General features: G+C 39.8%; 1 long non-coding RNA gene across 1 annotated transcript in view; it reads left to right on the top strand.

Annotated features, from left to right (window-relative positions):
* The window catches only part of LOC123356676, a 62,569-nt gene extending 39,036 nt beyond the window's left edge, over positions 1-23,533 (top strand). The window contains exons 2-3 of the long non-coding RNA XR_006575402.1: positions 17,338-17,383; positions 23,405-23,533. This is a non-coding gene — a long non-coding RNA (uncharacterized LOC123356676). The remainder of the gene's footprint in view (positions 1-17,337; positions 17,384-23,404) is intronic.
* Positions 23,534-26,287: the final 2,754 nt, after the last annotated feature.

Raw genomic sequence — 26,287 nt, forward strand, 5'->3', positions numbered from 1 at the left:
ATATTGGCACCTTCTTCGCTTCTGTAATGTCATTTGCAATACCAAAAAGCTCAAAACGCTCAGTATACACATGCCACTGCTCTGTATTCTCATCAAAAGGCTCCAGGGGCCTGGTCAGAGTAGCTATGATTTTTAGTTTCACTTTCACAGTCAGTGCAAACAAGCAGCTTTTTTTTGTTTGTTTGTTCTTTACCTTAACTTCTACTTCCTTCTGTTACTGGAGCAGCACCGAGTCTCACCCTCGTCGCCAGTGTTATATCCTTGGGGCAGCCGGTGTAGGAAGCAATCACTTGAGGCCAGAGAGCAGGCAGCTAACCAAAACCTCCATTTTATTTACAGATATACAGAGAGCTCACTCAGCTGGTTGAAACCGGCTGAGCTAACCCATAATAATCTAACTCAGTTGCCATAGCAACAAAAACCATGACAACCAAATACACAACAGTGGCAACCCTAAATGGAAACTACATAACAAATTAAAAGCTGTAATGTTAAATTTCTGGTGTTTTCCTGCTCCTGCTTTCAGGCAGGGGCTCTGTAGGGATGTGTGTGATCAGGGCTTAGCTGCAGTAGGTTATCAGACAAAAAGCCTAGAGGTGAGCTGGGCTGAGTCGTGCCTTACTGTTTTAGGGACCTGCCTGCTTTGGCTCTTTCTGTTTTGGGGTTCTTGTGTGTGATTATTTTGAATTCTGAATTGTAAGGAATAAAGTAATGTTACATTGCAACCTTTCAGCAGGGATGGTGTCCCTAGCCTCTGGTTGCCAGAAGCTGGGAATGGGCCACAGGGGATGGATCACTTGATGATTACCTGTTCTAGTCATTCCCTCTGGGGCACCTGGTATTGGCCACTGTCAGAAGACAGGATACTGGGCTTGATGGACTTTTGGTTGGACCAAGTATGGCCATTTTTATATTCTTAGGAGTATTTATGGCTTTATCTATGGTGAAATGTAACAAAGGAGATCATGGGAGAAAGTAAGATGCTCAGATAATGTAGGTAGACAGGCAGGGAGTTGGGATAGGCAAGAGGATTGGGAAGGTGTGGTACTACTAACTATCCCTAATGCTCAGCCCAAATTTATACCTCCCACTCTCTCCATGTTCCTTATCTTTTCTTTGATGTTCAAGCCTCCAGAATGGAATCCCATTCCAATAGACCACAATAGAATGGGCTGTCTTCTGGAGAAATACAAGAAGTTTGCCAGATGAAGAAGTTGCCTCCTAATGGAGCTGCTAGCAACATTTCTCAATCAGCTTTGGATGCAGCTTTCCCTTTCACCTTCATCTTCTTGCTCCCTGCCCTCCTCTTGCTAATACACGCTAAGATATGGTGAGAGGAAGCAGGGTTAAAAGAGAGTTTTAAGTGAAATGCCTGAGGAATGCAACTTGGCTAGGGAGGCAGCTTCTGCATCTGGTGAGCCTCCTGTGGACCTTAGCAGGCACACCAGAATGGCACTACTACTGCTGAAAAGTGTCACATTTCAGGGAAGCTGGGGGAAAGCATAGACAATGAAGGAAGGTAATGAGGTGTATAGGATAAGAAGCTTTCAGTAAAAGGAGACTGTGGGGGGTAGACAGTCAGGAGGGCAGTATTGAAGAATGGAAATAGCTGGTAGTTCTGGACATTTCTTTCTGTTTGTCCATGTACACCTCTACCCTGGTATAACGCGACCCGATAGAACATGAATTCGGATATAATGCGGTAAAGCAGAGCTCCGGGAGGCGGGGCTGCGTGCTCTGGCAGATCGAAGCAAGTTCAATATAATGCGGTTTCACCTATAATGCGGTAAGATTTTTTTGGCTCCCGAGGATGGCATTATATCGGGGTAGAGGTGTAGTTCACATTGGGTATGGCAAGTAAGGAGAATGTGAATGTGTGTAAGTGTAACATTTGAAAAGCACCTTATGTCTGAGATCTAAAATTAATGTATGTATGTGTGATGCTTGGAGTGTGTGCTGATTGTTTTTCTTTAGCTAAGGGAGGCAAAAGAAAGAGTAAAGAGAAACCATTTAAAATATTTCTTCTGCAAAATTTAGTAAATATTTTAACAAACAATTATGGGAAACAGAATTGTCTCTTGAAGAGCAACTGTGTTAAATTAGGAGCGTAAATTCAATCATTGAAGTATAAAATAGAATGATTTTGTTTCTGCTGCGAGTGCAAATCTAAATGTAAACTTAAGTATGGAGTACTACTGAGGGTTCCATGAAACTTGACCCATGCTACTTTAAAATAAAAGCTTTAAATACTATACTAGCCCCAGGTCACTTCATTCAAGGTTAAAGTACTTTTATGAAAATGGATGGCTGGATCTTGCACGGTGCTGCATGCTTCCAGGAAGGGGCTGAAAACCCTCAGCTCTTATAGTCCTCTGTGAAGATAAAGATGCTCAGCTCCTTGCAAGAACTTGCCCATTGTTCTGCATATCCTCAAATGGCTCATGTAGCATATTTCAGAGATATTCCCATGTTACACATAGATTACCTCATCAAGTGTATATAACTGCTTCTTGCCTCCAGTCCTGAGCCTTTGCTCACATTGTGTATCCAGTTGTCCTCAGGTTCCAGTCTGCATTTCGGATACAGTTACTCTCTTTGGTGCAGTTCAAATTCCTGCTTTCTTGCAAACATAAATAAATATTTTTTTAAAAAATCCCAAATCTGCCATTGCTGGACTGAGAATTTCTCATCTAACTAGGTTTAAATTTATCTTACATTTATTTTGTTTTCATTTGACTTGGTTTAAACTTGGTCTTTGCAGCTCCCATGGTTTCACCAAATTTTACATAAGAGTGCAGGTGAACTAACAGTAGAAAATTATGCCATGATAGAGTTAAAAGCACATAAAAAAAACTAATTATAATTTGATAACAAAGAAGCCTTGAACTGCTGAGGAGGAGAAGTTTACATGAACTGAAAGGAAGAGAAGAGAAAGTCAGAAGCTATGGTATAAAAGGTGACAGTAAATCATGAAACTTGCTTACTGCTTCATTTCAGAAGCAGCCCTTTCATTCTTGTAGAGACCAGACTGTGACATAAATCATTAGGGAAGCCTGTTTTCCAGAGACCAGAATATATTTAGAGTGAAAGTAACCAAGAACAGGTGATATTAAGGACCAGATGCTACTGTCAGCATTGCATTCCATCTCTGTATATTTTGGCTTTATTTATACATTCAAGGGGTGGACAATTGCCAGCTGATTCTCAGTAAAGTGTACAGGCTTTCTCCTAACCTCCAGAAAGGGTGATTCTCCACAGATATGCGAAAAGCAAACATAATCTGCAACAAAACCTGCTACTAGTGTATGATATGAAGATATACCAAACTTTTAGGGATTATTTTCTTTAATGGTCATGTTTTGGGCCTTATAAAAAATTGCAATTATCAGTTATGACTAGCTTCTTCCCTCCAGAAATTATTCTAATTTTGTGCATGCATGACCATATGCACACCTGCCAGCAACTATCAGAACCTGTTTGTGCGTGACACATTTCTAACTGCCTGATCTGTGCATGTATAGGTCCATTGGATTAATATGCAAGTGCCAATTTATATTGCACTTTGAGACCAGAGGAAATTCAGCCCATAATTTTGGACTCTCCCCCTCCCCACAGCTGTTCCCCAAACTCTTTTACACACTACTAATGAACAACGAGAATGGTAACATATATTATTGCTTCTAAAATACTTGTTGAGATTTGGTGGGAGCTAAACTGGACCCCAATTGTTTACTTGGTTATATACATGTACCTGTGTTATGAATTGCAATATTTGGATAATTCAATAGAGTAAAATATTGCAGAATAGGGAAAAAACACATGCAAACCCATTATGATGACTGACACTTTTTTCTTACTACACTTTTGGGGGACTATGTGTTAATTACACATAAATTAGACCATGTTTACACTTGAGACTCAGAGACACTTTTCTGAGTAAGAATTTTTACACTACTTCCTAGTTCTCTATAAATGACCTACATAAGAATGTCTTTCAGATGAGATATCTTTAACCAGGCTCCTACTTGCATGGCCAAAGGAGGCTCATTTTTTGGATTACATAGTAGGGTCTCAGCTGTAAAACAGACACACGCTGAAATTAAGTTAACCAAAGGGGCAATTCTCTAGTTGGTTCAGTGTGCTGTGGGCTCTCTCCACCAGTTTTCAAGACAATTACATACATTCCGGGTAATAATAATAATAAATAATAATATTGATGCTGTAAATTAATATTTTATCAAGATATTCATATATGATTTACATTTAAAAATGTTATAGGGTTGTAATATTGTATTTTATTTTTCATTCCAGGACATTAATACATTTATTATCTGAAGTGATGTCTTTACATTTTAAACAACAATCCTTGTTATTTATCTTTCAGGCTTGATTTAACCATGCAAGCACTGATATGGAAATCTATACTTGCTGTTAGCTGTCTTGTCTATCATTATAAATGTTTACCAATAACTGAGCAATTATTACAATTGCAGGGTAGTTGTATGAATGAAAGACAATAAAAAGAGAAGTGGGAGGGAGCATCCTTATTTGCTAATATCTGAGACACAATTGTTCATCAGCAAGCAGTTGGCGTAGTTTCATGCTGAGGAAGTACACAATCCAAATAAAGAGTCTGATTCTGATATCATTAGTCTTGTTGTATTCTACAAATATCCCCATCAATTTCAATGGGAATATACTAACAAAGTTATATACTACACATTTTGATAAGAGTATCAGAATCTTGCTTTAAATGAATAGGATGAAAAATAATCCAAGAACAAATCATTGGAGAGTAAGAATAGACATACATGCAGAAGTGAAATGGGCAGATGTCTTTTGCATGTTTTTCTGGGTGAAGATTTATTAGTATTTAGCATGATTTTATAGACACTTTTATGACCTTTTCTGGACAGTTAGTTAGGACTTTTGCAAAAAACTTGCAATAATAGTGAATTGATCATTAATGATAATGGCAGTATTACAATGGTAATGGACATCCTTTCTTGGTTTCTCTGTTAAGACAATTACAGTTCAATAAGTGAGTCCTCTCTTATTCCAAAGATTAATCAAATAAATTCTTTAGTTTAACTTAAAGACAGGATCTTGATTGAATTGTATGTAAAACTAAGCTTTGGGGCCATCAAAGCAGGTAAAAATGGAGTCCTTTTCATTATTTTTTGTTAGATCTACATAATTTCTCTTCTTTGTTGTACTGTGCCATAAATCCATAATATGCAAACAATTGAAGATAGGTGTTTTGAGAGAAAGCCCTGATATTTTGGAAGGATACAATGTAATATCATCAATGTACTTATTAGGGCTGTCAAGCCATTAAAAATTAATCATACTGCTAAACAATAATAGAATACCATTTATTTTAATATTTTGGATGTTTTCTATAATTTGAAATATATTGATTTCAGTTACAACACAGAATACAAAGTGTACAGTGCTCACTTTATTTTTGATTACAAGTATTTGTACTGTAAAAAGACAAAAGTAATAGTATTTTTCAATTCACCTAATACAAATACTGTAGTGGGATCTCTTTATCATGAAAGTTGAACTTACAATTGTAGAATTATGTTAAAAAAAACCACTGCATTAAAAAATAAAACAATGTAAAATTTTAGATCCTGCAAGTCCACTCAGTCCTACTTCTTGTTCAGCCAATCACTCAGACAAACGTGTTTGTTTACATTTGCAGGAGACAATACTGCCCGGTTCCTGTTTACAATGTCACCTGACAGTGAGAACAGGCATTCTCATGGCACTGTTGTTGCTGGAATCACAAGATACATGGCAGATGCATTAAAGATCCATATGTCTCTTCATGCTTCAACCACCATTCCAGGGAGCATGCGTCCATGCTGATGATGGGTTCTGCTCAATAAGGATCCAAAGCAGTGAGGACCGACAAATGTTCATTTTCATTATCTGAGTCAGATGTCACCAGCACAAGGCTGATTTTCTTCTTTGGTGGTTTGGGTTCTGTAGTTTCTGCATTGGTGTGTTGCTCTTTTAAGACTTCTGAAAACATTCTCCACACCTCATCCCTCTCAGATTTTGGAAGGCACTTCAGATTCTTAAACCTTGGGTCGAGTGCTGTAGCTATCTTTAGAAATCTCACTTTGGTACCTTCTTTGTGTTTTGTCAAATCTGCAGTGAATGTGTTCTTAAAATGAACAACATATGCTAGGTCATCATCCGAGACTGCTATAACATGAAATATATGGCAGAATGCAAGTAAATCAGAGCTGGGGACATACAATTCTCCCCCAAGGAGTTCACTCACAAATTTAATTAACACATTATTTATTTTTAATGAGTGTCATCAGCATGGGAGCATGTCTTCTGGAATGATGGCTAAAGCATGAAGGGGCATATGAATGTTTACCTATCTGGCACGTAAATATCTTGCAATGCTGGCTACAAAAGTGCCATGCAAAGTCTGTTCTCACTTTCTGGTGACACTGTAAATAAGAAGAGGGCAACATTATCTCCTGTAAATGTAAACAAACTTGTTTGTCTTAGTGATTGGCTGACAAGAAGTAGGACTGAGAGGACTTGTAGGCTCTAAAGTTTTACATTGTTTGTTTTTGTGTGCAGTTATGTAACAAAACAAATTCTACATTTGTAAGTTTCACTTTCAATACAGAGATTACACTACAATACCTGTATGAGATGAATTGAAAAATACTATTTCTTTTGTTTATCATTTTTTCAGTGCAAATATTTGTAATAAAAAATAATATACACTTTGATTTCAATTACAACACAGAATGAAAATATAGAAAAACATCCAAAATATTTAATACATTTCAATTGGTATTCTATTGCTTAACAATAGCAGTTACAACTGAGATTAATCAGGATTATTTTTTTTAATCTTGATTAATTTTTTGAGATAATTGCATGAGTTAACTGTGATTAATCGACAGCCCTAGTACTTATTAATATCCCTTTTTGGTTATATTAGTTTGATCTTAGTGCTTTTATCATTTTTGGTTTCATATTTCTTGGCTTTGAGATAATTTTGCTGGCATGTGTCCAACTCCATTACTTTTGCTTTAAAATATTTGACTTTCTATTTGAAGGCCATTTTCTCATTTCTTGCACCAAGAATGATTATGTCTCGACTGATAAAAGACTTACAGTGTTTGATACATGAGATGCAGAACAATCATCCATCATAAGGAATTAAAATCCCAGAAGGATCGCACATAGACTTTTCTTAAAATTCCAGGTAACTGAGGCCATTTTCTTTGAAAGACTTACCTTATTGCAGTTCAGTTAATACCATCAAGCCAATGAAGGCCAACATATCTGTCGTTCAAGCCTAGTTGTAATCAAGAAGACAAAATTCAGAAGCATTCACTATGCAAAGAAAATTTTCCTTTGTGCTGCACAACAATCTCAAAAAATCAGAGGCTGTGGACAGGTTTTCCAAATGCTCAATAGACAGCAGCCTGGATTACACTCAAGGAGATATGCTAAGTGCTGAGAACTTTTAAAAATCTTGCTTTTTCACTTAGGTGTCTAAATGAGAGCTGAGCTCTTGTGAAAATCTGACCCTAATTGTGGCCACTGAACAGTTTATATATGGCTCCATGAAGCCAGCAGGAGGAAAAGAAAAAAACAAACAAAACAAAAACCTGACCCAGACCCTTGAACCATAAGGCAAACACATTGTTATCATAAGGAAGAAATGAGTTGGAGTGGGGAGGTTTAGGACTCAGAGTGTTTGCATGTGTGCATTTAAGGCATGTTTATCTAAGTTGTTCTAAAAGTGCCCATCACTGAGAACTTTACAGCCCCACAGCCCCACCCCTCCTGCACCCCAACCCACTGCCCCAGGCTCAGCCCAGAGCCTCCTCCCACACTCCAAACCCCTCGGCCCCAGCCCAGTGCCTGCACCACCTCCTTCACACCAACCCCCTGCCCCAGCCCGGTGAAAGTAAGTGAGGGTGTGGGAGAGTGAGCGATGGAGGGAGGGGGATACAGTGAGTGGGGCAGGTCTTGGAGAAGCAGTGGGGCAGGGGAGGGGCTTTGGGTGCAAGGGTGTTTGGGTTTGTATGATTAGACACTTGGCAACCCCTACCCTCTGGCTATGTTATGCAGATTTCGGTGTGCTCAGAGCATGCATCCCAGGTCAGGCCCTGCAGGTGAGATTGATATAGGGACACCTAGGCCTTGTCTACACTGCCACTTTACAGCGCTGCAAATTTCTCATTCAGAGGTGTGAAAAAACACACTCCTGAGCGCTGCAGGTAGGGCCTGATTCTGCCACCACTTAGGTAAAATTCTCATTTAAATGAATAAAATATAAGTCTTGTGTATGGACTGCAGGTTATGGCCCTTTGAGACATATTACAGTTAAGGATTATTGTGACAGATATGGTAATAACTTTGAAAAACCTTACTCAATTAAGTTTAAGTATCTCTGGAGTCCATTGTATTAAATGCAAAGGCTCTGCATTATTGTGAGCCTGAGAAGTGCTGTGAACTTGACAGGACTATACTGAACAATGGGCCAGACAAGAATGGACATTCAAATTGTTTGCATAGGGAATCTCTAAAGGGAGGTGAATTCAAATTCCCACTTCCAGTTATGCAGAAGCCCAGCCTTTTGAAACTACGCCCCAAGGAAAGGATTGTCTACTGATTACCTGTTCCTGGAATCTGATGATCAAACACCCAAGCTGTATAAAGGAAGACAAGTGCGTGTTCTGAGCTGAGGCTGTTATGAACTTGTAACTACAGTAAAGCCCCTTTATAGGGGGTGAAGGATTGAATCTTACCAGAGCTCTTCCTTGAGCTGGGTGCGTGGTATGATCTCTGGTAAGCTTTTTAGCATTTGTGTAGGCTCTCTTATTATTTAATGTTTTCTCTGTAATGCTTTCACCTTAAGAATAAATGTGCTTTCATAGACAGAAATATGTGGTCACTTATAACTCTGGGCAATTACACTGCTTATAGCCTCTGAAGAGAGAGCAATGCACAGACACTGGCTATCTAGGTCATCTAGTTTGCTGGGAATAACAGATGAGAGAGATCAGTTTGTCTCGCCAAGAGAGGTGATGGCTGGGAACAAGAAGCCTAAAAGTGGTTGCCCTTGCTGGACCCTGGAGGGGGAATACAAGTGCAGTTGACTTGAACCGTGACTATTACATTATATTAAACAGCTATCTAATCAAATTCAGGATCAGAGTGCATTTATCTTAAAATATTGTGTGTATAATAACATATGCTTTTAATTTGCTTTCTAATCTTGTAAAGAACAATGTATAAAGCAGTAATTAACTTTTCAGTTTAAATGATTCATTCTATAAATATAGATATTTTAAAGCAAAAACATTTTTACTAATATTTTGAAGACAAGACTTCCAGTTAGTCTTGCCAAAATACTCTTTGTAGGAAAAGCATCACTTAAGTGCCAAATGCATAATTCAGCCACACAGCTCTGTATAGTGGATGGTCTGAGGGAATCACTAAACTCTTTTATTTAAAACAAAGCACTGATTAACATATCAGGGTATGTCTACACTGTAGAGAAAACCCTGCAGTGCAGAGTCTCAGCCTGGGTAAACTGACTTGGATGGGGCTCAAGCCAAGTTGCTGCTTGGATGGAAGCCTTGTCTCCAAGACCCTCATTCCTCTCTAGGTTTCAGAGCCCAGGCTCCAGTCCAGCTAGAATGTCTGCACTGCTATTTTTAACCCCATGGCCCGAGCCCCATGAGCCTGAGTCAATTGACTGAGGCTCTGAGACTCTGCACTGTAGGGTTTTCTTTGCAGTTTAAATGTACACTTAAGATTCAGCGAACATCTCTCAGAACTGACCAAGCACAGTAGATTTTAATCTATGTGCTCTTCTATATGAGCTATGACCCTCTTTCTCCCCCTGCCCCTGGTTTGTGATGGAGTGAGCTTCATTGTAGTTTGTCTCATAACTCAGCAGAGAATGATCCCTTTTAGAAAGTAAGAAACAATGTATCTGATGTTTGGGTCCTCACAGAAAAGGAAAAAGGGTGAAATCAGTGTTTATTTTCTCCTCATTTTCCTTTAGATTGGTCTGCTTCGTCACAGGGTGGGATTAAGGAGAATTTTAAAATGAAAACAATAACATTCTTAAAAATGTCTGTCTTCAAACGCACATACAAAGAAATTAAAAACAAAATATTTCAATATAAAATAATCTTTAAAGATATTTTCCCCCCAAAAAATATTTTTTTGATAAGAGGGCATTTTCCAATTAAAGTGTCAGGGCACGGCAGAGAATCACCCAGCTCTATCTCCTGTATGAGGGTGGCAGTCTCTAAACACTGGCATAATGTTTGTCAGTTGAGGCTCAGGTGGCATAATCCTGTTTAATATTCAGAGTAGTTACTGCTAAGTTATATTGGTGGGTGACATTAATTAGCTCCACTCCGGTCTATAATGAGTGGGGGAGTCTCCTTCAGCTTTAAACCAACTGTGAACCTGTATTTATTAGTAGCCCATTCCCCTGACCCCCAAAGCAAGGGGTGGAGTGGGGTGTGTGTGATTTTTTACACTTATTCAGGGTATGTCTATGCAGCAGTTGGAAGGCTCTTCCCAACCTAGGTAGACAGACATACATTAGTTCTGCTCAAGTTAGTGTACCAAAAATAGCAGTATTGTTGAAGTGACACAGATGGTGCCTGGGGCTAGTTGCCCAAGTACAATTCTGCCCAATCCCTGGAGTATGCACGCTGGCAGTTAGTCCAAACTGCCACACATGCCACCATGGCCTCACAGCTATTTTTTAAACACTCTAGCTTAAGCAGAGTTAGTGTGTGTCTGTCTATCGGCACTGGGCGGCATCTCCCACCGGCTGTGTAGACATACCCTCAGGCTCTGTATGATCTATCAAGAATGTGGTCAAGATTTAGACTTGGTCTACACTAGAAAATTAAGTTATCTTAACCATGTGACTCAGGGGTGTGAGTGGTGTCGATAAGCCAACCTAACCCCCAGTTTAGACTGCACTAGATCAATGGAAGAATTCTTCTGTTGATCTAACTCCCACATCTCAGGGAAGTGGGTTGCCTGTGCCAACAGGGAGAATCCCTCCATCAGTGTAGGTTGTCTCTACATTGAAGCGCTACAGCAGTGCCACTACAGCTGTGCAGTTGTGCCTTTGTAGCATTTTTTAAGTGTAGACATATGTTTAGCTTATTCGTTTAGCTATAATACTTCCTGCCCTTACTAGTAGAAGCTATCGGGGAGTCCAGTGAAAATGTTTCAAGAACCATCCTACCAGCAAGAGGCAGGATACCTCAGGGCAAGAAATAGTGGGAAAACACATGGAACATATACTGCTGCTTCCTTAAAAGGAACAATATGAGTCTTCAGTTAGCACAGGCTGGCTGTATTAGTCAGCAGGAGGAACCCCTTATTCCAGCTTATATGTGTGTGTTCATCCACTTATTCTGTATCTGTGTGTCTGGAGACTCAAGCTATGACTTGTTTCTCACTTCCTCTGATTTCCAGCAAACTTGCCTACCTTTTTTGTGACTGTTCAAAAGTTGTATTGGATTATTGTCTGGATTATTTCCTATTTTGCTTCTTGGCCTCCTTTTTTATCATCTCACAGTTATTGGAGGTTATGTTTATTGCCCTCTCCATTATGCTTTAAATCTCCCCTGCCTTCTCATATTTGGATTTCTTGACTCTTCAATGTTCAGACAATTTGAGTATCTTTCTACTACTTTCTCATAGCAGAGTTTAACACATGTATAGCCTCCCAATGAAGAGTAACTCTACATGATCAATCTACCAAACATTTAGGGTCTTGTTCAATGAAATTCAAATCTCTGCCAAATGTTACTGTTTTAGTTTTATTTGAATTTCCAGTACTGTAATTCCTAATAACATCAGAATTGCTATACAAGAACAAGCCAACCATTTAGTTTATCAGCTATCCTGCCTTTGAAAGCAACCAGTGCTGGACACTTATGTGGAAAGCATAAAGTCACGTGATACATCTATTCAGTGCAACTCTGTACCAGGCAGGGACCCTTCTGCCGGTGCCAGGCTGATAATCTGCACTGTACTGTAAAGCAAAGAGTACAGAAAATATTCACAAACATTTCCACAATCTTCACAGTTTTTTTTCTGCGGTTGTTCTTGCATGCTTTATTTGCGTTTTCTGAACAGTATTGTGACCAACACTTTGTTCATAAGCAATATTTGGTTAACTGCAAAACTAAACTTGTTTCAGGTGAAAATAATTTGAGTGTCAGCTCATTCAGGACCTGATGTAAAGCCCATTGAATAATTGTTAACTTCAGTGTGCTTTGGGAGGCCCCTAATCCAGGAGCAGAACCAATAGCAGACAAATTAATACACAGCCCATCCTGTTCACTGGGGTGGGAGCTTAATCAGATTTTGAGGGCAATACACACCCCAATGTCCTTAATGGCAGTGAGAGATGGGGGTAACCCATGGCTGTATTGCTCTAATCATTGTGGATCTGGGAGAAGTGTCACTGCCTTGAGTTGACTGAGAATGTCCCAGGCTGAGCATGTGAGGCTGCCATTGGTCCATGACCCCTAGTTCCAGGAGATGTTTTGTTTTAAGAATTCACTTGGGACTGTTGATTTTTGTCCCACCCTACCTTCTTGCTTGGTTTGTTCATAGCTGCTAGTTTGTGGTTCTGGACACATTGTGCTGAGTATGCAGCACCTGTACTCTTGGCCCATTTGAAAGAAAAGTGGGATTGATATATCTGCCAACTGAGTGATTCCTAGGTGCCTACTGCAGGGTTTGTGGCTCCAGTTATTTTTTTTTTTGAAGGCATCTACAAATTAGCTGTTGTGCAAAATTATTCACAGACTAGGAAAACAACTATGGGTAAATAAAGAAAATGTCCATATACCTTATGGGTTACCTGCTTATGGAAATGCTGAAATGTCCAGAAAATGAATTCAGAAGTAACTGTTGTTTAAATACAGTGAAAAGGTTCTTGAAGAACTCTGCTACCTTTTCATTCAAAAACATATATTTTAAACACAATCTATACAGTATTAAATTACAGGGCATCCAGAGCTCCAAAAAGTGTCCAAATACCTTCACTATTTTCATCATTGTAATTTTAAAACTAAAAAATGAGCTAGTATGGCTTGTACTGGTTTAATTAACTACAAGGCAAGGTTATTGTAAAGGTTAATTAAAATCTGCCTCTATGACTGTGGGGAAAACACTTTATGATAAGTACTTCAAGAGGTACTGTGGTGTTCTGTTACAACCTTCAAGCATGGTAAATTTAGTGGGTTGACTTGAAAAGATGGGTTTTTTTCTGATTAATCCAAAAAGCCTGATAATCACAAATATCATACTGTCATTCATGTATAAAATAAGAAAAACAAAAAATCTTTGTAGTGTTTTATCTAACAATTTCTAGATTTTGATTCAAAACACTTGCCCTATTTCAGCCACACACATTAGTTGATGCTTTTTTTTTCTTGTTTTCTTATTGATTATTATAGGCTGTTGAAACAAGACCACAATAGTTCCCTTGGCACTCCACCAGCGTGCAACAAAGGTTGTAATGTCAAGTATACAGCTTTCCTCTTTGATTAAACTCATCTGCATAGGTGACTGCTTCCGAAAGAAAACAAAAATTAATCCACTAATTACACTGCTGGCTAACCTCCTGAACTAGGAAGAAAATGAAATGAAAAAAAAATACACAAAAACCAACAATACCTTATTTTCTCTATTTCTATCCCAGACCATGAAGTACCTGACTACTGCAAAGAAAAATAGTTCAGATACTATTGTTTGCAGCCCACAGTGTTCACTACATGTTGCAACTGTGTTCTGAGCCACCCTTTAGTTTAGGTAAAACAATTAACAAAAGAAATTGCATTATAGATTGCTATATTTTTGTACTTTTAGGCTGCATCATATTGAAAATTGATGTGTCAAGACAATCTAATGATGATATAGCATCTTAAAGTCTGATTCTACTTTGAAAGGTGACTCACATACCATGTGATTTTTTTCTTGTCTCCCAGTGACTTCTGGGTCAAATGCGATCAGTTCAAGTAAAAAAGTGATATTTTTGTAACAATGAATCTTACAAATTCTAGGGCCCTTGCTCCCAAATGCAGGATACTCCTACACAGGGAAATGAAAACTCCATGTTGTAGGGTTAGCCCTCTGCCAAAGAGTTTTGGGTTCATAAATGTAAAGAATGAATCATACATTTCCCGTGATCTGTTGAAGACAAGATGTATCTGAATAAAGATTCTTGTTTTGTTACTGCATCCAGTCTACATTCATTCCTTGGATACCATGGCATATGCTCTGATGATCAGTTGTACCAAGTTAGATGGACTATATGGTCTCAAAGATTCAAAGGTGTTAACATAACCCAGTCACTGTTCAACATTAAACAGTTTTAACCAAGGTTTTGGATTTGTTATACAGACACCTTAGCCTGCTTAGTACCATGGCAAACACACCATTAAAATCCTTTATAACATTTTTATTAAAGATATAGAAAAGAAGGAAAAACAATAACAGAATTTGAAATGAAGGATTAAATAAGGCTTTTATTTTAACAGCCTCCCTTGTTCCCTTTCCTCTTACAAGAGAGAGGTTTTAGAAGAAAAAAAACCCTTGAATGACAGTTTTTAGATGATACAAACTGCTCTTTGTGGAGAAAAGATAAGTTAGTTGAGATGGGCTGGAGCTGTTATTATTGCTGTTAAAGTCTGATCCCATTTCCAACAAAGACAAACACACAAAAAAAGAGAGAAAATAGCAAAGATAGAAACTACAGCTTCTCTGGTGTTGACTTTCACTTGCAACCTCACTACTGGAATAACAAACCTTATCAGCCACTCCAAGACCTGGCAAACTTGTACCAGCATTGGGATGTTTAGAGCACTGCTTTTAGTTGCCTTTCTAGTCACAGGTTCTCAGCAGTGTTGCAAAATATGCAGTCTTGGCCGGCTGAGCCAGACTCTTATAAAACAGAAGGCAGAGAGGAAGAGAAATAGGAAGGAAAAGAAATGAGGTGGGGAAGGAAAAGAACACACAAGGAAACAATTATGATTCAGAATACACACAGTAGTTGTGTTGTACAACAAGATGCTAATTTTACAGTCAGAAGTGCTGCATTTTATATCAGAAATACATGAGGGCTTGACTAGATGAAGATTAAATTTTTTAACTAATGCTGGAAATTTTATGTCTGATAGACTGGTGAGGGGGAACCCCCCCACACACACAAAAGCATAAAGTTCATGATTATAAATGCATTTGAAGCACTTATAGTGTTAAGAATAATTAACTATCCCTCATACCATTAACTTTCTCATAAAACAGAAATAAAAATGGTCTGCAGTTCTCTCAAGAATATGAGTTTGTGAGGAGTGAGGCACCACTTCTTTTAGAGGTGCAATTCATGTCCACAAAAAGTTTGCGTACAACTTTTGCCACCATTTTGTGAATCAGATCAAAGAGCTATTGTTTGTGTACAGTTATATACCAGTATTGTTTAATAAAACATATCTGCCCTCAACCAGTTATGTTAGTGTCTTTCAATGGATTCAGTATAATTCCCTGTGTAACTGATCCTAGCCAAATTGATCAAGGGATTCATTTAAATATGTGACAGGATTCCAGGAAAAGCCTTATCACTTTCTCACACGCTTGCTTTCTTTTTTGTTTATATCTTGGTGAAATCTAATTTCCCTTGCTTATATGCATATGACAGTACAGAAGTCTTTAAATGAACACCTCTAATTATTGTTGAATAAAAAAATTACAATGGAAACGTTTTCCACTGGAAAATGTAGTTTTGTCAAAATAGAAACATTTCACAGGAACATTTTAAATTTCAACTACATTTTTTATGTGAGGAGAGGGGAGTCAAAATGAAACATGGCAACGAAGGATGAGGAATCTCTCCCAAAGGTGGAGGAGATGCCATGTACCCCCAGGGCTAGGAGGATTGCAGCCACCACTGCCAAGAGTAAACAAAGGGTGGTGATGGTGAATGAGTCACTTCTAAGGGGGATGGAGACATCCATCTGCCAGTCTGACCTGACATCCTGGGAGGTGTGATGCCCGCCAGATGCTCATATCTGAGATATTACATAACGATTGCAGAGGATAATCCGACACTCTGACTACTACTATATGCCACTTACACATGTGAGCTGTAATGATATTGCAAGGTATAACCCTGAGCAGGGATCTGGGAGTGAGGTTGAAAGAGTTGGGGGGACAGGTGGAGCTCCCATAAATCCTTTTGGTCAAGGGCAGAGGCCCACACAGATACTGACACATCCTGAAGCTGCATGCATGGCTTCATGGATGGTATCACTGGGAGGGCTTCGGCTTCCTTGACCATGGGTTGCTCTTTTGAGTAAAAGCTCTGCTGATCACAGATGGGGTCCACCTATCAAGGAAGGGAAAGAGTACCTTCCGATACAGACCAGCTAACCTAGTGAGGTGGGTTTTTAAACTATGTTTGACATGGGCAGGCGACAAAAGCCACAGGTAAGTCCAAAACATTGAGATCTAGGTGAAGGGTCAGAATCTGGGGCAACATTAGTAATCACACAGGGGCAAAGGAGACACAAGAGGGACTATAGAGGGGGAATCTCATATCTTACATGGCTATATACTAATGCAAGAAGTATGGGGAATAAACAGGAAGAACTAATTGGCATAACAGAAACTTGGTAGGATAATTCACATGACTGGAATATTGGTGTTAGTACCTGTTAGTAATTATTAATACTCTTAGTCCTTTACTTTCTGTATATTTTATTCATTTATATATGAACTATTATTTGGAATCTTTAGGGTATTAGCAAACAGTATGTTAAATTTTAAGGCCAAGAGGATTGGTCCTTCACCAATAAGTAACCCTATTAAGGAAATATTTGAGTTAGACAGTATACAACAATCCTGGGCACCTCTATGCACATAGAACTCCAGATAGTCTGAGAAACCATTCGCTTAACACACATGCACATACACACACACATATATATAAACCTGGGGAACTGATAAGAGATGATTGTTACAGCAGATGCCTTCTGTTGGGGAATCAACAGGAAAGAATAATTATGGGAAAAGAAAGACCCACTGAAATATATTATCCTGAACTGTTAGTATTCTCAGCTGTAAATAATGATGCCTTCACACAAAAATTAGGTAAACTGTGAATGAATAGAAATAACATAAGAACATATGTTTCTTTTGACAAGGAGGTTTTCTTTTCTGAGATCTCTGTATAATGACACTGGTATGAGAACTTAGCTGGTAAATGAATCTTTTATGTTCCTCCAGATACAGTGAAGGAGAGAGCCACCTCTTTGTCATCACATCACAGATGGTAATGTGCCTATTTTTTCTGTATTCTGTGTAGTTCTGTATTAATCTGATTGATAATCTTTTATTAGATAATGCTGACTGAGCCTGTTGTTCAACAATCTTGAGTCGTAATTAATTCAGACACACAACATTTGTATAGAAGGGCACCGCTTGTTCAGGAAGGACAGGCAGGGAAAAAAAAGCAGGGATCTGTTGCCTAGTTTATCACAGATGTGTATATTTCCACTGAGGTTGACACAGAAGTGGGAGGCAGACTTGTTGAAAGTCTCTGTTTAAGGATAAAAGTGGTAAAAACAAGGATATTGTCAGTGTAGGTGTCTACTATAGACCACCTAACCAGGAAGAAGATGTGGCTGAGATTTTTTTTTTAAACTACTAACAAAATCATGCAAAACACAGGACTTGGTGGTGATGGGGGACTTCAACTACCCAGAAATCTTTTGGGAAAATAATACAGCAGGGCACATATTATCTGAGTTTTTGGAATGCATTGGAGACAACTCTTTACTACAGAAAGTTGAGAAGGTGACTAGGGGAGAGGCTGTTCTTGAGTTGATTCTTACAAACAGGAAGGAACTGATTGAGACTTTGAAAGCGGAAGGCAGCTTGAGTGAAAGTGATCATGAAATGATAAGAGTTCATGATTCTAATGGATGGTTGGAGAGAAAACAGCGGAATAAAGACTTCAGGAAGACAGACTAAGAGAATTGGTAGTTAAGATCCCTTGGGAAGCAAGTCTAAGGCCTGGTCTACACTGGGGGGGGGGGTCGAACTAAGGTACGCGACTTCAGCTACGTGAATAGCGTAGCTGAAGTCAAACTACCTTAGTTCGACTGACTTACCCGTCCTGATGCCGCGGGATCGAAGTCCACGGCTCCCCCATCAACTCCGCCACCACTGTTCACGGTGGTGGAGTTCCAGAGTCGACGGGAGCGCGTCCAGAGTTTGAACTATCGCGTCTAGATTAGACGCGATAGTTCGAACTCCGAGAAGTCGAACTCTCTGCGTCGACCCGGCGGGTAAGTATGGACCTACCCTAAAGGACAAAGAGTTCAGGAGAGTTGGCAGGTTTTTTTTTAAAGAAACATTACTAAGGGCACAAGAAAAGACTTTCCCAAAGTATATGAAAGATAGTAAGTAATGTAAGAGACCACCCCTGGATTAACCAGATCTTCAACAATCTGAAACTAACAAGAGAGTTATGCAAAAAGTGGACACTAGGTCACAGTATGAAGGATGAATATAAAAACCAACACAAGCTAGTAGGGATAAAATTACAAAGGCCAAGACACAAAACACAATTACGCTAGCTATGGACAGAAAGGGTGACAAGAAAAAAAATTACAAATAGACTAGAAGCAAATGGAAGACAGGGTAGGCCCATTACTCAGTGAGTATGGAAAGAAAATAAAAACACAGCAATGGCCAATATGTTAAATGCCTAATTTTGTTGGTTCAGTTTGCACCTAAATTATTAGGAGTGATTGGTGACTAACATAGTGATCATCAGTGCAAATGGGGTAGGGTCTGATTCTAAAATAGGAAAAGAACAAGTTATGAATTATTTAGACAAATTAAATGTCTTCAAGTCAGCGGGGCCTGGTGAAATACATACTAGAATACTGAAGGGACTGTCTGAAGAGATCTCTGAGCCATTCAGCAATTATCTTTGAGAACATCTGAAGGACAGGCCATATCCCAGAAGACTGGGAAAAGGTACTATATTTGCCCATCTATAAAAAGGGAAATAAGGAAAACTCAGGGAATTATAGACCAGTCTGCTTAATCAGAAAGATAATGTAGCAAATAATCAATCAATCGATTTGAAAGCACCTAAAATAATGCAATAAGTAACAATCAACATGAAGCTGTCAAGAATAAGTCACGTCAAACCAACCTAATATCCTTCTTTCACAGGATAGGATGGAAGCAGTAGATGTGATCTGCCTCGACTTTAGTAAGGCTTTTGACACTGTCTCACATGACCCTTTTGTAAACAAACTAGAGATTTATAGCATAGACAAACTTACTATAACAGGGGTTGCCAAACTTACTGACCCTCTGAGGCGCATATAATAATCTTCAGAAGTTTGAGAGCCAGACACGCTTGCCAGGGCTCAGGGCTTCAGCCCTGTGGGAAGTGCCTGATGGGGCTCAGGGCTTCAACTGAAGCCCCAAGATCCTCCTCCCCACAAGGCAGAAGCACCTAGCCTCACCATCCCGCCTTGGGGTAGAAGCCCTAAGCTCCCCCTGCACAATCTGGTAGGTGGAGAATGGGCGGAGGGTGTGGAGGACTCCACAAGCCACACTTTAACTGTAAAAGAGTCGCATGTGGCTTGTGAGACATGGTGTAGCCACCTCTATACTATAAGGTAGGTACACAATTGGTTGGAAAAATATATTCAAAGAAGTTATCAATGGTTCACAGTCAAGTTGGAAGGGCATATTGAGGGTTCCTGCAGGGATCTGTCCTAGGTCTGATTCTGTTCAGTATCTTAAATGATTTGGACTATGGCATTGACAGTACACTTAAGGTTTGCAGATGACAACCAGCTGGGAGGGGTGGCAAGTGTTTTGGAGGACAGGCTTAAAATTCAAAATGATCTTGAATGGAGAATGGAGAAATGGTCTGAAATAAAAAAAGGATAAAATTCAGTAGGGACAAATGCAAAGTACTACACTTAAAAAGGAATAATCAGTTGCACAAATGCAAAGTGGAAATTATCATCTAGGAAGGAATACTGCAGAAAAATGATCTGGGGGTTATAGTGGATCACAAGCTAAATATGAGTCAATAGTGTAACACTGTTGCAAAAAAAGGAAAGATCATTTTCGGTTGTATTAGCAGGAGAGTTTTAAGCAAGACATAAGAAATAAGTCTTCCACTGTAAGAGTAATGAAGCACTGAAACAAATTACCTAAGGAGGCTGTGGAGTCTTTGTCAGTGGATAATTTTAAGAACAGGTTAGACAAACACCTGTAAGGGATGGTCTATGTCACAAACACACAGTTAAGGGTTAATTCCTCTTTTACCTCTAAAGGGTTAAGAAGGTCACATAACCTAGCTGACACCTGACCAGAAGGACCAATAAGATAAGATACTTTCAAAGAGGGAGGTGGGAAAAAGTCTTTTGTCTCTTCTGTGCATGCTTTTGCCAGAGTCAGAGATCCAGAAAACAACCATCTAACCCTGGTTTAAATTAGTGAGTATTCAGATAAGAATGTAGTAGATTTATTTATTTTTCTCTTTGTCATTTCTTTTGCAAACATAGAGGGAGAATCAAATTGGGTTTTTGTGTAACTTTAAGGTTTTGCCCAGAGGGAAATCCTCTGTGTTTTGAATCTGTTTTCTGTGAGATCATCTTGCTTTCTAATCTCACAGAGGTATTCCTTTCACCTTTTTTCTTTAATTAAAAGTCTTTTTTTAAGAATCTGATTGATTTTTCCTTGTTTTAAGATCCAAGGATTTTGGATCTGGGCTCACCAGGAATTGGTGGGGGGGACTTTTCTTGAGTCTACCCAGGAAAAAGGGTATAGAGACTTGGGGGAGTGAAATTAGTCAAATCCTGCCAGGAAAGGGGGATAAGGACTGGGGAAAATTGGGGGAAGGCAGAGTTCCCAAATGGCTCTCCCTCAAATGTTTTGTTAAAACATTTGGTGGTGGCAGCGACTGTTTTGCCTAAGCTGGTAAAAATAACCTTAGGGGTTATTCATGCCGGTCCCCACATCTGTACCCTAAAGTTCAGAGTGCGGGGGACACCTTGACAGTCTAGATCAGTGATTCTCAAAGCTGGTCCACCACTTGATCAGAGAAAGCCCCTGGTGGGCCAGGCCAGTTTATTTACCAGCCACGTCCGCAGGTTCGGCTGATCGCGGCTCCCACTGGCCGTGGTTCATTGCTCCAGGCCAATAGGGGCTGCTGGAAGCGCCGCGGGCCAAGGGATGTGCTGGCCGCCCTTCCCGCAGCCCCCATTTGCCTGGAACGGCAAACCACGGCCAGTGGGAGCAGCAATCGGCTGAACCTGCAGACATGGCAGGTAAACAAACCGGCCTGGCCCGCCAGGGGCTTTCCCTGAAAAAACGACAGACTGGCTTTGAGAAACACTGGTCTAGATCAGTGATTCTCAACCTATTAATCATTGTGGGATGCATATGCAACCCACAATGTGTTACCTGGGCTGCAGATTGAGAACCACAGCACCCCACCCATCCCCCATACACTGCTATGCCCAGCACCCTCAGCCCAGAGACAGAGTGTATCCAGGAGCGGGGCCCCAGTGGCGGGGCTGGGTGGCCCCTGTTGTATGGGGCCAGGCAGCACCCCCAACCTGACCCTGCCACCAACCCCGATCATGACCCACACTGTGTGGGTTAGGTGACAGCACCAATCCTGACCCCGGACCCTTTTGTGTGAGGCCGAGCCACAGCCCTGACCCCTAAGCTGTGCCTTGTTTTGCGGTGCCGGGCGACAGCCTTGACCCTGGACCTTGTCAGAAGGAGCCGAGTGGAAGCACCCACCCTGGACACTGCTGTGCAGAGCCAAGTCGGAGCCCTGACCCTCACCCTGGACCCTGACCCTGGACCCTACTGTGTGGGGCCGGGTGGCAGTCCCAACCGTGACCCGGACTCAGGTGTGTGAGGCTGGGCAGCAGCCCTGCCCCTGCTGCCGGACCCTGCCCCTGGGCCCTGTTGTGTGGGGCCGGGCAGTAGACCCGACCTCGACTCCAGACCATGCTGTGGGGGCCGAGTGGCAGCCCCAACCCAAGACTCTGGTGTGCAGAGCTGGGCAGCAGCCATGGCCCTGGACCCTGATGCCCTTTAGCACACAGCTGCAGCACAGCTGTGTGCTAACTGGGCCGCAGGCAGCCCACTGGGCTTGAGAACTACTGGTCTAGATAATACTTGGTCCTGCCTCACTGCAGGGGACTAGAGTAGATGATTTATTGAGATCCCTTCCAGTCCTACATTGCTATGATTCTATGCCTTTAACTTTCTCTTTTGGTTTTGATAATGTCAAAATGTTTCATTTGTAAGGTAAAAATGTTCCATTTAGACTTTTATATTATAGTAAAATCTTGATTTTATTAAAAGTATATATAATCGTGTTTGACACTATCAAAATGTTTCCATGATTCCAAACCAAACATTTTTGGAAATTTTATTTCAAAGAAAATGTCAAAATTTGGGGTTTTATTCCTCTTTGGAACAAGAACAAACTTTGAACTGTTGTAATTCCATTTTCCAACCAGTTCTATTTTTAACATTCCTCAGTAGAGCTATTTACGGTACATAAATACTTGTACTGTGCATTATTGTTTGTTTAATCTTGAACATCATTGGTTTGGAAATGAACATATAAATCACTAACAGTGTGTTTTTAGTAAACTCATGTAATATTGAACACCTCACTTGGATTCCCTGCTAATCAGTTGGAGACAGGAGCTCAAAATAAGCAAAATGGGAAATGATGCATAAAGTCAAACACAAATCTATTAATTCAAACAGTTAATTAAAAAACCCTTAAAAGATTATTTTAAAGAACAGTTGTGGTAGCCTTCTGAGGGTAATCCTATGATTTTGCATATCTATTTATTATTTTAGTCGAATAGCAGTACTTAGCCCTACAATCTCAAATCACAGCAGGATGTTAATGCATGCAGATCATGCCGTACAGAGCATATAATCTATAGTGAAATGCAAAAGCTAGCATTAATGCAACATTAATGTTCTGAGATTGAGCACTCACAAGTCAGGAAAATTTAAATGTTATGATTGTTCTGGGAATGTTAACTCTGATGAAAGCTGGCCAAAATTTTCCTATTGAAACTGTTTTTCAACAGAAAACTTGCTTGACTAAAATGCTTTTTTTTTTAATTAAAAGTGTCCACATTCCTGGAACATTTCAACTTGTTGAAAAACAAACACCCCCAAACTGAATATTTTTATTAGGAAATGCTATCAGAGTGCCTCATGGGAGTTGTCATTTGGGTGTCTCATGCCATCGCTTTCCTCTCTGGTCTAGGTTCCACAGCTAGACTATGTCTCTCACAGTGTTCTGCAGCCAAGAACTCCTAGGATGACTCAGCAAGATGGGAGAGAGAGTCTGGCAGGAAGTCTGGCCCATAGAGATGAAATAAAGCATGAAGCCCTGAATTACAACTCCAAGAGACACTGTGGTGGCAATTACAAACAGAAATTCAAAGTTTTCAGCTAAAAATTTGAGAATAAAAATTAAAAAAAAAAGAGAAGTTGAATTTTTATGTATTCCCCTCCCCTTGCATTTTTCCCACTATGTGTAACTGTGACACATTACACATACTCCATATTTTATATAATACATTAATAAAAAGTAATGATGTGCGGTTTTGGGTATCTCTTAGGCAACGATGAGTGATTTTTTCCCCCCTCTTTTTATCTTTCTTGACTCAGTGGGACTACTCACGTGAATAGAGTTAAGCATATGTATGTGGCAGGATTGTAGCCTTAAAAGGTAATAGGATATTTCTGACTTTAAAACGTCACATTTAAGCAGTCGCATACAAACAGATATAATTAATTAAATACATTAGGGTGTTTTTTTTCAATTTTATATTTGTGTATGTAAAATCTTCTAGAGATAAAAAAAAATGAAGAGACAAGAAAGGTCCTGTAACAGTGACATGGTCCAAATTCTGTTACAAATGAAGAGTCTCACTGAAGTCAATGATAAGTCACAACCATGACCTAAACAAAAAAATAGTTTGGCATCTTTGTTTGCTGAACACCTGGTGGTAGCATCAATATGACCATTCTTAACCCCTATTTTCTAGGTTTGCTTCATCTCAATCACAAAAATTCTATCAGCCATAAGGTCTTACTCTAGGGAAGAAGCCTTAAAACAAATAAATACATACATCAGTTGAATGACTTATTCTCTAAAAGGATGTGGATATGGAAGTTTTCTGGTTTCAGATTTTTGTACTTTTCTAACTCAAAAACCAGCTTTGGTATCTGTAGCTGACATTTGGAAAGTTTATTTTTAGAACAGAATGCCATAAGGGATTTAAGCATCTGAACTCAATACACACGGTCTTCACTGTCCCATTGATCTGGAAAGGTTATTGAAATTAATTAATAACACAGCAGTACTTATAGGATATTGTGTGAAATTGATTGTGGCCAAGTTACAAATCAAAGTTACTATGTTGTGTCTTATTTTAGTTTAAAAGAAAGAGATGGCTTTCTTCTTCCCTGCTCTCCTGACTATAGTATTTTTACTCTGAGATGTTGACTTATTATCCATGTACTTTACAGTTTAAGTACCTGCATAAAGGAGGGACACTGTCCTGGACAATTATCAATTTAGTCTCTCCAACCTTTCCTTTTTTACCTCCTTCTGCTCTAATTGCTGGACAGAAAAATTTCTCATTATGAAAATTTTGCTCTTTTCCCCTCTATAGCAAAGTTTCCACACCAGCATGAAAGTCCCATGGACGTGGAAGTGCTACTAGGCCTTGGAGGGAATAAATTTCTATTTAGGTAGGAGTTTACATTTTGGGGGCAAGATTGATGACCACTGCACATGGGCTGAGATGGAAGGCACCACCAGGGAATAGTTTCCCTTAATGAGTGACTTTAGTTCTGTCACTTTATTGGATAGCTTCAGGCTTCTGATAAAAAAAACCTAGCCTGAGGAAAAAAGGAAGGAGGTGTCATTTGAATATGACAACTTCGGTGGGTGAAATGCTGAGAAAGAGAGAGTAGACTGTCTTGAGCCTGAAGGGTATGCTCCATCCTCAATAAACAATGTGGTGTCTTTCTTAAACCTTCCTAACCTAAACAAGAATCTGGTGATTCTGTTTCTAAGGGTACCGAAATTCATGAGTTCATACTCTGTTCTGTGAAAGTGGTAGTGTTGTGGTTTTGTTTTGTTTTTGTTTTGTTTTTCTAAAGTATGTCTTCACCACAGCTGCTGGTGTAACAATGATTACTTACTTATATGCTGGTAGTGCCCACAGTATGCTACCTGCTATCCAAACCCATAGGAAGAAACAGTCCTGAATAGGTGACAACTTAAGTTTCAGTCATGCAATTTGTTGTGGTTGAGTGGATGCTAGGTTATTCATGGTTAAAAAAAAACAAGAGCAAACGATTATCCTGGGAAATATCTCGTGCCACTGGGATGAGACGGAGGTGCAGTAACGCAACCCTTTTCCTGGTCTACCAGTACTGACTTCATGCTGTGCAACCCGAAACATTGAGTCTTTCTCGGTTACTTCCTTTGCCTCAGGTAGCTCGGTGCAGCTGCTGCCTTGCATCTTTGCCGCCTGTGTTAGCCATCATTTTCAGGGTTCACGTTGGATCTGTCCACCTCGTATAAGGCCCAAGGTCATAATTCCGACAAGCCTTCATCGCTGATGGCATATCTCCAACAAGTAATCCCCTACTTCAGATGTTACACCCCAATGGATATGGAATCAACATCATCTTAGTATGACAACCAAGTTTATGATTTTTAAGGCCCAGCTTGACAAAGCCCTGGCTGGGATGATTTAGTTGGGGTTGGTCCTGGTTTGAGAAGGGGGTTGGAGTAGATGACCTCCTGAGGTCTCTTCCAACCGTAATCTTCTATGATTCTATGATTTCTTCAAGATGTATCCTTCCCATACGGTTGTATGGCTGCTAAACACAGACATTATGCCGCACAGACTCTTCCCATACAAAATATCAATGTCGTATATTAGATGAAAAGTGGAATGACTTCATTTGTAATGCAGATGTTTATGGTCATTTGGATCTACAGACTACTGGGGCCATTATCCACAGGCAGCACTTTATGCTTTTCGGACATGTTGCAAGGATGCCAGAAGATGTTCCAGTGAACGCCATTCTCCAGGTGGCTTGTAACATACAAAATTCCACCAAC

Source organism: Mauremys mutica, chromosome 1 (genome assembly GCF_020497125.1).
Source record: "Mauremys mutica isolate MM-2020 ecotype Southern chromosome 1, ASM2049712v1, whole genome shotgun sequence".
In the NCBI taxonomy this organism is placed as follows: domain Eukaryota; kingdom Metazoa; phylum Chordata; order Testudines; family Geoemydidae; genus Mauremys; species Mauremys mutica.